A 14,768-nucleotide genomic window follows, 5' to 3' on the forward strand; every position below is an offset into this window, starting at 1 on the left:
GTTAGTCCATTTGGGCTAGCAAAGATTAATGTGGGACTTGTCCCTTGTGCAGGTCAAGTCTACACATGTCTCCATCTGAAGGCAAGTACAAAATTGCTTGGGCCAGCCTTTTGAAATCTCACTGGTTGCTTTCAAAGAGAGAGAGAAATAAACAGCACTACAGTATTCTTTAATGTTGTTTCAGTTTTATCTGGTTGCTTTTACTTTGAGGTTCTTGTGTAAAAACTAAACAGAGATTACATGTTCAGGGTAGAATTCAGTGTCACGCTATTATAATGTTCTGTCCATGCAAGAATTTGCCAGGCAGAATTACTGCCCCTCTGCTACCCCTGCACACTGTCCTGGGGGTTATATCTACCCCCGAGTCAGATTGGGGGAGCTCACAGGGGAAGTCCTTGTGCAGGACTTCTGCTGATGGGGCACGTTAGCTGAATCCTGCCCACAACATTTTAGTATTCAGATGTCAATACTTCCCCCCACCCTGCTCTTGAAACATTGCAGGAGAGACATGCTAGCCAATTACTGGTACTCAGCAGAAGAATGGAGCGTTATCCAGAATAGCTGCATTAATATTTCTGTCTGTTTTATTAGAGATTTTTCCCCCGATGAGAGAACCTTAAGATTGCATTCCACAATATGAAATTAATTACTGTTTTGCAAGGGCAAAAATGGGAAGGTAGAGTTTTCAGGGCTAAGTTAGACTCCTGTTTGGAGAACCCTTGTTCTCTGAATAAATTTGTCTGCACTCAGGACTCCCTTCTGTTCAGTGATTCATTTGTCCACTTGACCTCACGCAAACCTAGCTGTGTTTAATTAATTGCGCAAGCTACAAATCCTCTGTAATCAAATCAGCATAGGAAAACTGAGGAATATGATGATCTCAAATGTGTATGGCATTAAAGGGTAAAGTAACAATGGACGAGCAATCGGGTTCTCTGGTGTCTTGCAGTGTAAAAACTCTCATATGACAGAGTGTTCTCCTTGGCTGCTGCAGTTGCAGTTACTCAATGCCTCATTCTGTTTCAGCATTTAACCAGCTGTAAAGACATTTATTGAATTATTTGTTCCTTGGCCAAGAGTAAATCATTGCTTGTGTGACCCTACAATATAAGGGATTTGAATTATTTACCGTATTTTTCGCCCTATAGGACGCACTTTTTCCCCTCCAAAAATGAAGGGGAAATGTGTGTGTGTCCTATGGGGCAAATGCAGGCTTTCGCTGAAGCCTGGAGAGCGAGAGGGGTCCGTGCGCACCCACCCCTCTCGCTCTCCAGGCTTCAGGAAGCTCTGCACAACCCTCGGGAGACCGGCGCCACTTCGCGCCTGCCTCCCGATGGCTGCGCAGAGCTGCCTGAAGTCCCGGGGCGAGCGCAGCTCTATGCATCCATCCGGAGCGGGGCGCGAAGTCGAGCCCGCCTCCCGATGGCTGTGCAGAGCTGCCTGCATTCCGAAGCCTGGGGAGACCGGCGCGACTTACCGCTGGCCTCCCTAGGCTTGCGGATAGCAGGCTGTTCTCGGGGCTGGGATTGGGGGATTGGGCTTCCCCCATGCCAGCCCCGCTCCTGGGGGAAAATATTTTTTCCCCTTTATTCCCCCCCCCAAAAAAACTAGGTGCGCCCTATGGGGCGGTGCTCCCTGTGGGGCGAAAAATACGGTATTTTTTTAGAGTAATGGCCAGGTGCATGCGGCTGATAAACCTCATGAATTTGGAGAATACCCAGAGATTTTCACATATTTTATATATATCAACAAATATTTCAGCATTTTTCACTGTGAAAGAGCAGATGCCTTCCTCAAGCTGTCAGAGCTGCTTGCGAGGTGGCCTAACCTCTCATAAACCTTGACCTGGGGCTTAAGGTGTGTGGGGTTTTTTTTTTGTCAACAAGAATCTGAGCCTCCTTCTAGGAATTTGGTCTTTAGAGTGACCTTTGGATTCAGCCAAGCAATTGCTTGAACGTGTATTGAATGCTTTACTCAATCATAACCAGGTCTGATTTTTCCCCTCTGAGTTCAAAATTTTTCCATGACCTACGAAATTTTCTGTGGCTGTTGTGGTTCAAAAATACACATTTCCTGCCCTTTTCCAGTTAAGAGCATAACCTGGAAAATTATTGAAAACATCGTGCCATTTGTTTGTTTGTTTCTTTTAAAAATGGCTTACTCCTGGCTTGTAATAAAAGACCGCTGGCCACAAATTTGTCTTCTGTCCATACATCTTTTCCACTTTTCTTTGCATACAACCAGGTTAAACATACACACCTACTTCTGTTTCTAATATTGCCCTATATGTGCAAGTTCAGAAGTATGCATTATGTGTAGCTGCTTGCTTGTATGAGACATATTTATTTTCCTTTCATTACACAATGCAGCCTCTGTGGTTGTCATTTGAAGTGGAAAATGACAAACCCACCTCCAGGAGTACCTGTATCTTTTTTCTAGAAGGGGTAATGCATTTGTGGGGAGGGAAGCTATAGTAATATGGTGTATCTCCCCACCCCTGCCAGCATACTGGCCTTCAACTCAGATTTCAGCCTCATTGATTGCATTTTGTAATAAAACTTTTCAAAAGTCCCTCACAAAGAACTCAGCTTCAGCTTCTGTATTTGTTCATATACATATGATGTTGTACTTTTGACCTGACAGGAAGACTTAATGGTGGTATAAACTGAATATGCTTAAGCCTGTTCTTCAGAAGACGGTTCAGTTAAATAGCTATTTCTATTTAATAGCCTATCAACGGAGAGAGAGTGAGCGGGTGCCATTTACCCAGATGCTGATTACTGCGGTTGGACAGCTTTGTTGCAATTTGCTAACCTTGTTTACCAAACGAAAATTGACATCCTAAACCTCATTGACTTAGTTGTGTGCCATTTTTACACATTTTATATTAAAAAAAAATATTGGCACAGTATTGTCAGGCACACGGGCAGAGGATTTGTCTCTGCCGTTTCCTAGTACAGAATTAATTGAAGATGCCCCAGATTTGAAACAGCCTCATAGCATTTTAATGGGGATGCGGGTGGTGCTGTGGGTTAAACCACAGAGCCTAGGACTTGCCGATCAGAAGGTCGGCGGTTCGAATCCCCGCGACGGGGTGAGCTCCCGTTGCTCGGTCCCTGCTCCTGCCAACCTTGCAGTTTGAAAGCACGTCAAAGTGCAAGTACATAAATAGGTCCGCTCCGGTATGAAGGTAAACGGCGTTTCTGTGCGCTGCTCTGGTTCGCCAGAAGAGGCTTAGTCATGCTGGCCACATGACCTGGAAGCTGTACGCCTGCTCCCTTGGCCAATAAAGCGAGATGAGCACCGCAACCCCAGAGTTGGCCATGACTGGACCTAATGGTCAGGGGTCCCTTTACCTTTACCATAGCATTTAATAATGGCAGTACAAAACAGAATTCTCAGTGTTGCAGTGGTACCGTGAAGTTCAGCCCTTGGTTTATTTTGAACCAGAAGACAAAGGGCAATTGGGGATAGAGTCAGCAGTTAGCTTAATGGGTCTGTAATATGTATAAACATGCCTGCATGTTTTGGCCTGCTAATGTGGCTAGACTAGTCTGTAACAGAAACCATGTTTTCCCCACTCTGTTTTACAACTTCCACGAAACCGCCACATTGGCAGCATATTTTAAGGGCATTTGTTTGAACACATGAAGATAAGACACATGCAACCAGAGCAGTATTTCAAAGCAGTTCTAAAGCATTGCTTACTTAGAGCGAATATTTTAGGTGTTTGGTTGAGATCTGCCACTAAACGAAATACATGTTGCAATAGTATGATATTGTCTCATAAAGTACCCGATTCCAGTGCCTGCTTCTGGGAAGCTAATCTGGGGCATTACAAATGACTGTAATGCTATGAGCCAATAGAATAGTATGTTCAGTTTTCTCTCCTCACATGTTCCTGAAAGAATTAACAAGATGACAAAAACAACTGTTGAATGACTCTCTCTCTCTTCAGTACAGTTAATAGCTGAATTGCTTATTCTCCTTTTAGGTCTGAAACTCATGTGTGACTATATATGTCTTCCAAGGTCCTTTGCCTTGGGAGAACATTTACTTGCCGTCCTCTTTGAGATTCTGCCTAGAAGATACTTTGGCCTTTCTGTTCTTTTCTCCTGAGCATCTCTCAACCACTTGGGGCTCAACACAAGGAGGAGCAGGATATAAGCGATTAAATCAACAACAACAACAACAACAACAACAACTTTCTTCTGGCCTTCAAGTGTCCCTTTCTGCCTTGTGTTCTCCTCTCCCTGGATTTTTCATAAACTCTGCTAAATCCATTTTATTGATCTGCTATTCTCTGCGCCTGCCTTGGCAGCATCAAGCATCCTTTCTTTGCCGCAATTGGATTTGAAAGTTAATAGAGCACAGTGATTATAATTCACTACAGTAAAGAATTCTTTTCCTGGCCCAAGACAAACTGTTATTTCCTTGTTTCCCAGCTGCACTAATGAGGACCAACCATACAGGGTTGTTGTGTTGCTTACTGAGATAATGTATGTGAAAGTTATCTGGATGCAATAAAGAGCTATATAAGTGCAGGATATTATTGTATTTACTCTCCTTGTCTGTGATCACTGGTGATTTTTGTTCTTCACTAACAGAATTTATGATTTCTTCATTCGCATGGGTTTCCCACCCACATTAGCCTGCACTATCCCATAGGGCTGATTTTAGCCTTGTTTTGTTTATTGTGCTGTGAATACAAACCAACTTGCTGTTACGTTACTTTAGTTGCAAGCTAGCTGCTTCCTGTTTTGCTTCCTGACTTGGTTCTTCCCTTTGATGTCTTTGGTTTGATTCCTTGCCATTTGATTTCACACAATTCTGTACGTTAAGTTCCATTCATTCCAGGCCTCGTTCCTCAATTCTCCTGACTCGCCTCCTCTTTCCCTTCTTCATGCTTCAGCTCCACCTGAGTTGCAGTGGCATCAAACAGCTTTGTCTCTTGATGACAAGTGGAGGCAGAAACGGTCTTGCACTATCTCAATTTCTCTCTCTCTCCCCCCCGCCCTTTATAGGAATAAATGAAAACACCCTGGAGGAGGAGAGGCTGGGAGGGGAAGGGGACAGTCTAGACTTCCAAACAGTTTCCCTTTCCTGACACAGTCAGATCATATTTCCTTCCTAAGGAACACGGCTGTTTGTTTTCAATCCCAGCCTTCCAGAAAATGCTTGAATCAAAATCTGACTGTAAAGAATGACTCGAGAGTGGATGTGCTGAAGTTTGCCTCCTCTTCCTTGGTCTTCATTAACTAGAGAGGTCTGCTTGGCTGGAGGAGAGAAGAACAGGATGCCAACAGCAGCCCAAGCTTCAAAAGGCAACAGTCAAACAAAGGTGTTCATCATACTTCAAATAGAGAGATCATGCTTTTTTATCCTGGTGTACCTTTACCTTTAGTGAATCACCCTTCCTCTGAGGTAAATAGAATCCATGTATTGACATTGTAAAAGGTAAAGGACCCCTGACAGTTAGGTCCAGTCACAGACGACTCTGGGGTTGCGGCGCTCATCTCGCTGTACAGGCTGAGGGAGCCGGCGTAGACCGTTTTTCCGAGTTATGTGGCCAGCATGACTAAGCCGCTTCTGGCACAACGGAACACCAAAACCAGAGCAGCGCATGGAAATGCCGTTTACCTTCCTGCAGGAGCAGTACCTATTTATCTGCTTGCACTTTTTTGGCGTGCTTTTGAACTGCTAGGTTGGCAGAAGCTGGGACAGAGCTCACCTCGTCACAGGGATTTGAACCGCCAACCTTCTGATCGGCAAGCCCAAGAGGCTCAGTGGTTTAGACCACAGTGCCACCCTTGTCTCAATGACATTGTAGGCCTAGATTATAATTGCTGCGGTAGATGGAAAGAAACTATTGAACATCATATTGTAGGTTGTGGTATGGGATAGGCAAGGTGAGCAGTAGGCATCCAAAGGCTCTGTTGCTGAAGATGCCTCCTGGACATCAGGCATCAGTGCCAGATCCAGGGAAACTATCAGGCTGTGAGCCCAGTTCCCCAGGAAAGAACACCCCCATCAAAAGCAGTCTTCACACCTAATTCCAGCTCAGCAGAACACACAAGCAACAATATTTTCATGTTATATGGTTTCACATTTGAAAGTTTCACATTTGTATGCCCACATCCATTCCATCAGTGATGTGAGATGCTAGCTTACAGGTTCCACCACCTCATTAGAATCTGGTGGAAAAGGGAGAAAGAATTTATAGAGTTGTCACAACCCAAATCTCTGAATGTAGTCAGCAGTTTGGTGTAGATCATTGATGGGGAACTTGTGGACCATTAGATGTTGCAGGCCATCTTTCACTGGTGCTCTCCAGCATGCCTCATGATCAGGAATGATAGGAATTGTAGTCCAGCAACATCTGGAGGGCCACAGGCTCCCCAGCCCCAATGAAGATGTTAAAAAGCAGGGCAGGTGAGTTGGAACCCAAAAGCCACATTTTGGGGCAGCAAATTTCATCGCCCCGCATCCTAGGATTTGATCTTAAGGAATCAACTCCTGCCACAGATTGCACCACCAGGGCTACTGAGGCAGGTTTGGTCCTGAAACCATGTTGGGATTCAAATCATTTAGAGAATTACTTCTCTTGTAGAAAATATGGTCTGAATCGGGGAATTTGCAGTGTCCATGAAGTGCAGCACTGTTAAATAGTAACAGTTGCACTATTCTCTTGAAAGATCAGTTCAGGTGAATCATCTTGGGCAAAATTCTAGAATCCTTATTTTGCTATGGAACTTAACAATTTCCACCACCACCTTTTATATTTCTTTGTTGACACAGAATCCTCATATCCTGTACTAATGCAGAGTTTTTGTCACAGCAGGGTCTTTTGAGGACATAGTAGTTCACCAGGAATTAAGTGTAATAGCTTCCCAGTAACAATCAACAAATAAAATTTATTGCTAGAGAAGGGAGCCAGCATTTGCTCTTTGAACTTCTGTCAGGGTTTGTAAGGGAAGTTTGTAAGGGTCTGGATTTAGTGTAACTTCCCTGTCTGAAGATCTGTACAACTTAATGTTCATCTGAGGTCAATGTGAGAAAATAGAGCTACATTGCTTAAACCTCAGCATTGCAACAGTAGTAAGAAGCAACTCATTTGCCCTAGAATGCTCGTTAAATATTATTCTTAGAAGTTGTTTTTTTTTAGTAGGGGTGCAAAACAGTGCATTTAAGTGTCTTTCAAACAGATAAGCAAACTTTCCTCGGGGACTTAAAAGATTAAAACAATTGACAAGCCTAGAGCTTGAAAACCTATGAGTTATCTGTGGGCCTTCCTTAAAACTCAAGCATAGTCTTCATGAAATCCTAACCTATTCCTTTCTATCTAAGAGTATTGGTTGGTCTAGAATCTAGATGCAGCAGGGTGGAGAACTGACACCTTGAAGAAAAAGCAAGGAGATGTGTGAAAAGCAGTGGAGCACCTCCATGTCCTGACCATTGAATGCACTGCCTGCTTACACCCTCTTGTGTCTGAAACTGCAAGTTTAAGCATCAGAAAGTCAACCCCATTGAACTTTTGTGAATTTGAACAAACAGGATATGTTCTATCGCCATTTTGGTCAATTGTAATTTGGCATTCTTCAATGACTGTTACACTTTCTCTTTGAGGAAGTTGGATTATTATTTGGGGCGTCTACATCTCTTATGATTTTTGTGAGTTTTAATAGAATCTTAAATGAGTGTTTTAATAATCTGTCCTAGCTTGTTTAATAGCATCTGAGAGGAGTATTTTAATAATCTATTACTATCTGTCCCAGCTTGTTTAATAGCATCTGAAAGGAGTATTTTTATAATCTGTTATGATCTGTCCCAACTTGCTTAACATAATATATTATATAATTATATGTCCTAGCCTCTCCAGCCTGATGTCCTCCACATGTTTTGGGCTGTAAACTGGTGATCTTTGACCAATTGGCCGTGCTCCCTGGATCTCATGCAAGTTGTAGTCCAAAGATATAGAGGGCACCAGATTGGGGAAGGCTGATCTGTCCCATAGATTTCAGAAAAGACAGGGCTGTAAACAGCTGAGAGTCAAGTGTTATCACTGGAACTGTGTGTGATGATTCTGCAGAAGTGCAGCAACAGAACAAGAAGAAAACCATAGAGAGAGAAGGAGAGAGAAAGTAAATTCTATTGGATGTAAAGCTCCGTTTCCTCAGAATTCTGTGCTTTTATTCTGAAGTCAGCTTTTTTATTTTGAGTTGATTTGATATTTGTATTCTGCTTTTCCAACAACAAATGTTGCACTCAAAGCCTCTCACAGTAATCACAATGGCATTAAAAAAAGCACCAAACATTGAATTCGTTGCATATAAACAACAGCAACAAATTCATCAAAGTAAATCGGTTGGTTTATTTATATGCTATTGTATTCTGCCTGCTCAGCACACATACTTTTACACTATGTACAAGCAATCCTTTTTTTTTTTAAAAAGCTAAACCATTATTGTTGTTTTCTTTTACAATCATCCTCTTTTTAAAAAAAGAGCTCTACACTATCTGTGGTTGTGATTTTAAGACCGCCTCCCCTTCCACATTGTACCCACTAGTGAGAAACTGCTTCCCTCCTTTTCTTCTTCCTGTGTGCTGACATTTAAGGTCAATTATTTATAGACTTGCGTCTGTTTGTGTGGGCACATATCTGCCTTTTGCCTCCTTATGTCAGGTGTGCATTAGAGCAGCACACACTGCTTGCAGCCAGCCCACATCCTTTACCCAAAGAGCTCGTGGAGCAGGTGCAGCAACATCAGCCAGGGGGAAACCCTCAGATTGTATGCCGTTGGAGCAGGTGCACGAGGGTTCCTCGTTTTGTCACGTGACAACCTCACTGCAGTGCATCAGCTACTGATGCTTGTTACCATTTTCTCTTATTGAGTCAAGATCCCCACTTGACCTTATAATGAGTGCAGTGCGACGCTTACACATTCTGTAGGTTGTTCCGTAACTCTTTCTCTCATTTTGGGTGATGTGGGGGCAAGAGGAAGCAACTGAAAGCAGGGTACAATAATTCGGAGCGTTTTCACCATAATTAAGGGTGCCCTGGTGTAATTACACCAAAATAACTAAATCATCTTGTGTGTTTTATAGTGGGAAGGCAGAGTGGCAAAGGGAAATGGTTATATATTCTGAGGTCATCACCTGCCTGTGCTGTTTTGCTGTCGCTAGGGATCTTTGAGGAGTTTGATCTTTGTGGATCCTGATGCAGGCAGACCTGAGCCTTATAACTTGGCCTCATATGTACACAAGTATCCATTAGGTTTGGCACCTCTCTGCACTGTGTTTCTTTGCTCAAATTATGTACCGAAATGCATTAAAGATGAACATAAAGATACATTCAGAAAGTGTGCATATTGTGATTAAATATGGTATAATTACGTATTTTAAAATTTTAAATGAGAATTTTCGTGTGGATTTAAACAAAAAACCAAAAAAACCCACACAGATTAAGGTAGAAGCAGGATTGAATGGATATATTAGGGGGGGGGAACCGTAGACTGAGAATAGACTGATCTACTCATCTCTAGCTGTGGCCAAACATGTTTAGTTGTGAATGTGTACAGGAATACCAAGACTTCAAAGGGCTTATGACATGAAAGAGCCATAGTTCTTTCATCCTGAAAGCATTTGATGGTTCGGTGTTTTAATGTCCCTTCCCCACACCCATATGTCCTCTGAGTCTTGTAGAGGTAAGGAAGTAGACAACTTCTATATTTTTCGATGATAGCACCTTTCCTTTCCCTACTAGATTATGGGGACCTAAGACCACCTTTTCCTTTCTCCCACTCTTGCTCTTTTTCCTGAGCCACAGCATGGCTCCACCTAGCCCAATAAGATTTACTCTGGTCAGCAGTAGGCATTCATATTATTGAGATCCTGCTTGAGGTCCTATAGTTGGAATGGTCAGCAATTGATGTGTCTCTGCACCTTCCATTGCATATATTAAGTGTTGTGAAAACATCCACAGCTGCATCAGGATTTATCTTGCACAGCTTTACATATCTTTAACTTTTGCAACTATCTGGCTTAGTGTTATTGCAGGCATAGGCAAACTCCGGCCCTCCAGATGTTTTGGAACTACGATTCCCATCATCCCTAGCTAACAGGACCAGTGGCCAGGGATGATGGGAATTGTAGTCTCAAAATGTCTGGAGGGCTGGAGTTTGCCTATGCCTGTGTTATTGTTTGCCTGCTTATGAATTCAGGCAGCCTCTCCTTTTGGACTTTCAGTAAGACACCATTGGACATTAACATTTAAGACAGCTGATGCTCTCCATGGGAGGGGCTCCTATACAACAAACCACTTTTCTGCAGCAGCCCACCATGGAGGTGATTTCTGTCCCTACAAGCAGCATAACTCAGTATAACCTGCCCCAAAGATTTGGACTGTCCTTAGGGATAGATTATTGATGATTGTGCCAGTAGGATGTACCCTGACATTTTGTTTTAGCGACATCGTCAGTCTTTCCAAATAATCCTTTTTAAAAAATACTACTTTAACAATGTTTTATTTCTATCTTAAAGCTGACCTCTTGGACTGTATGATGTGTTGGGGTTAAAAAAATCAGCATTCATTTCCTGCTGTGTAAAACATGAAAGAGAATGAGATCATGCTCTTGTGAATAGTTTTTGAATGCACGATGAGAACATCAATAATTACATTTGATGATTAAAAAAATAAATTTAAATCCTTAATGTTTAGGGCATGAACCTATCTGCCAGCTAAAGGCTTATTGGCATGATGTGTCTGACATCAGGTCAGAGGTTCCTTTAAGCGGTGTTTACATTGAAATCATTTGGACATCAGTGTAGACACCACTGGAAGTTGTGCCTTTCAGAAGCTAATTTGTGAAGAGGGATAGAAATTCCATTAAAACTAAGGCAGCTCCCCACAACAACTATAATGCTCAACTGGAAGTGGGGGAGATGGTACATTTGAAGAGAAGCTGCCAGCAAGAACAAGGGTTTAGCTCAGGCATAGGCAAACTCTGGCCCTCCAGATGTTTGGGACTACAATTCCCATCATCCCTGACCACTGGTCTTGTTAGCTAGGGATGATGGGAATTGTAGCCCCAAACATCTGGAGGGCCGGAGTTTGCCTATGCCCTGTTTAGCTCCACAGGGAAGGACTGTAACCCAGTGGCAGATCATTTGTTTTGCATGAGGAAGATTCCAGAATGAATCCCTGCCATCACCTGCTATAAGAACCAGGTTGCAGGTGATGTGAAAGACCTCTGCCTCTGAAACCCTAGAGACATGGACAAATAGTTTGACATGATATGGGGGATCTTCCTAAGTTCCCACAGTTGCTTATTTGTTCTGTGCTATCCATGCAAGTCCTGCTTGCCTATGTAGTTGTGACCATCAGATAATGACTAGTTGGCTTGGGAGAAGTAGGATCTCTGATTCTAAATTTCTACTGCTTACCAAACCTTCCACCTGGGAAGTACAGTGGTACCTCAGGTTAAGAACTTAGTTCATTCTGAAGGTCCGTTCTTAACCTGAAACTGTTCTTAACCCGAGGAACCACTTTAGCTAATGGGGCCTCCCGCTGCCGCACAATTTCTGTTCTCATCCTGAAGCAAAGTTCTTAACCTGAGGTACTATATCTGGGTTAGCAGAGTCTGTAACCTGAAGCGTCTGTAACCCGAGGTACCACTGTAGGTGCTAGTTATATGCAATAATTTATAAAACTGGACTAATGCTTGGATGCAATTGCACGATTTTGTGTGTTGTTTCTTTATGAGTTGTGATATGTTCATGGTTTTCTTAAGTTGCATAGGGGAAAAAAGGGGGGGAATGGATTTTTAATGGCAAGAGTGGGGAACCATTTGCCTGTGGGCCAAATGTGACCCTCCAATCCAGTCCTCATGACCCTGGGACTCCCCTAGGCTATGCTCCCTCTCACCAGGCCAGGCCATCGGCACTTATACTTGCACTAGAATAATGCATCTTGCTTGCCTAAATGGAGAGCTGGGTGTGTAGAAACTTCTGATTTTACATGGCTGGAATATAGCCCAAAGGAAACAGCCACATCCATTGCACCATCCAATTTTGCTTCTAGCCACATCCACCATATTCAGGCATCCTCCCACTGAATGTTTGCCAGTGAGAATACAGCACTAAGGCTGAAATAAATTCCATTTCCCTGATCCATGAGGTTGGTAGGCAAACACAACCCATATCTTATGGTCTGGGAAAGCATGCTAACCAAGGAGATCAATTTTTTGCAGAGACTACTTCCTTCTCTGACTTTCACCTCTGATGCTTTCCCGCGTTAAATTTTAGACTGCAAGTTCTTGGGGGCAAGAACATACTCTGGAACGTGCCATGCACACTGATAATGTTTAATAAATAAATAATCCAGCTGAGATTTACTATTTTGCCAATCCTGGATAGATTTCTTATGCCCTTACCATTTCTAACACTGCTTGAGCAAAAATATTTGGAATTACTAATTGAAGACAGTAGGATTTACTTCTAAATGAATGTGTTCAGCACTCAGGGATCAAATTGCCCATCAACAGTTTTATTGCATTTCCTTAAGTATTGGCCATTTTGGGAGGCAGGAAGCTCAATCAGCTGAATTATTGCTCTGGACTCTGAACTCGGTGCTCTGTTTCTGAACTTGGAAGTATAGATTTGTGTCTGCATCTACATATTTATTACATAGCAACATTTGTGATGGAAAAATGGATTCTGGTTTCACTAACTCAACAGCAACTTCTGGTGACCATATGGTTCTAGTAACTTCATGTATGTGTGTTGATGTCTGGAATTAAGTAGTTCTTGGCCTAGGACAGAAAATACGTTGATGGTCATTCAGGGGTCACTGAATGATTGGCCTGTTTTGCTGCTTCATCGAACAACTTACTTATCTCAGTTACTCAAGTTCTCCATATTGGGGGGCAGGGGAAGGCAGAACAGACTGGCTCATACATCAGGAAAGACTCGGAAGGGAAGACAAATATTTTCCAGGATTAATAATGTTAGTCAAAACATGAAAGAAAAGAAAAAAAGAATTGTGTTTGGAGAGGAAGAAGTGCTCTGACAAGTGTGACCTCTGCTTTTCTCCTGAGTCCCTGTCTTTGAAACCCAAAGCTGCCTTTAATGTTCACCAGGTGTCACCAGGGCTCTCCACTTCCTTTCAAGATAGGAAATTTAGCCTTGCCGTTTCAGCCTCTCTGATTGTCTGCAAGTGAGTATATTCATATTCCTTTCAGTTGTACCCTATGAGTTCAAAGGGCACTAAGAGGTTGGGAAATGGTTTGACTTTCTTTTCTTGCTGCCCTTAAAAGTATGGGATCCCAGAATGTTTGTTCACTTTGGCAGCTAGGCAAAAGGGCACTGCATCTAGGTCTGTGAGGTTACCCAAGGTATGTTCTTACCTGGTGCACCAGTTGCCTCTTGCTGAACCTCCATTTTTCTCCCTGCTGCTACAGTTTGCCTCAAGCTGCTGCCATTTTGAACATAATGTATATGCATCCTTTGAGCTCACCTTGATGCTAAATATGGTGATGATTATTTAAGCTAGAGGTTGGGAGGTTGCAAAAAAATAGTTATGGGGCAGAGGAGTGGTAGAAAAAGGGGAGAAATTTCACTTAAAGGCATCAATCTTCTTTCCAGATCGATTTATTGATTTTTTTTTTTTTTAAATTATTATCACCATCCTTGTTAATTATAGAGATCATTTAACTGATTTGAAAAGCTTCATGCTACCAAGCTATGTTTGGAATCCCAAGTCCACTCTTTTTCTTACATTCTTTTGTCGTTTAAACTAGATCTTTTCCCTCGAGAGAAAAAAAAGGTTGAATTGCTTTTGCCATGTTTTCAATTTGCCTTTGGGTAGTTCTGTGTGCAGTAAATAAAAATAAAGGTTTGGTTTGAAACTTGATTTCATTACTGCATTACTGCTTTTCTGCTTTGGTCATGTTAATTTAATAGTTTCCCAGTTTTCTAGATCCTTTTTAATTTTCTTCATATGTGGGATAGAAATGAAGTTTTTTTAAGAAGTTTGGTTAGTTTTTAAAGGTATGTTTACCCCCCCCCCCATATATTATTATTTTGTTATTTAAGACTTACTTTTTGTTGTTTTAGGGGACGCGGGTGGCGCTGTGGGCTAAAGCCTCAACGCCTAGGGCTTGCCGATCGAAAGGTCGGCGGTTCGAATCCCCGCGGCGGGGTGCGCTCCCGCTGCTTGGTCCCAGCGCCTGCCCACCTAGCAGTTCGAAAGCACCCCCGGGGGCAAGTAGATAAATAGGTACCGCTTACCAGCGGGAAGGTAAACGGCGTTCCGTGTGCGGCTCTGGCTCGCCAGAGCAGCGATGTCACGCTGGCCACGTGACCCGGAAGTGTCCCCGGACAGCGCTGGCCCCCGGCCAATAGATGTGAGATGGGCGCACAAACCCCACAGTCTGTCAAGACTGGCCCGTTCGGGCAGGGGTACCTTTACCTTTACCTTTTGTTGTTTATTGGTAATTCTCATGAAGTAAGCACATGAAAAAGGGCTTCAGATGATGATCACAGGGTCCGAGTCGGTTCATAGGGGGAGAGGCAGTCCTTGAGGTACTGTGGCTCTTAAGCCGTTTAAGGTCAAAACCAGCACTTTGAAGTGGGCCCAGAAACTAGTTGGCAGCCAGTGCAGTCAGCCCAGGATTGGCCTTATATGCTCAAAGCGTCTTGTCCTGCTGGTCAGCCTGGCCGCTGAATTCTTCACCAGCTGAAGTTTCTGAACCGTCTTCAGAGGTAGCCTC

General features: G+C 43.0%; 1 protein-coding gene across 14 annotated transcripts in view; it reads left to right on the forward strand.

Moving 5' to 3' along the window:
• LOC309539168 (uncharacterized protein) overlaps window positions 1–14,768 on the forward strand; it is a 389,363-nt gene that overhangs the window by 225,011 nt on the left and 149,584 nt on the right. The window contains exon 6 of one of the 14 annotated variants that reach the window (XR_014222719.1): window positions 3,995–4,544. The exons of the other annotated variants lie outside the window; for them this stretch is intronic. The gene's annotated coding sequence lies outside the window, so the exon portion shown is untranslated. Of the gene's footprint in view, window positions 1–3,994; window positions 4,545–14,768 lie in introns of those variants that run through there. 14 annotated transcript variants of the gene reach the window in all.

This window comes from Podarcis vaucheri (genome assembly GCF_965113315.1).
Source record: "Podarcis vaucheri genome assembly, chromosome: 8".
Classification (NCBI taxonomy): domain Eukaryota; kingdom Metazoa; phylum Chordata; class Lepidosauria; order Squamata; family Lacertidae; genus Podarcis; species Podarcis vaucheri.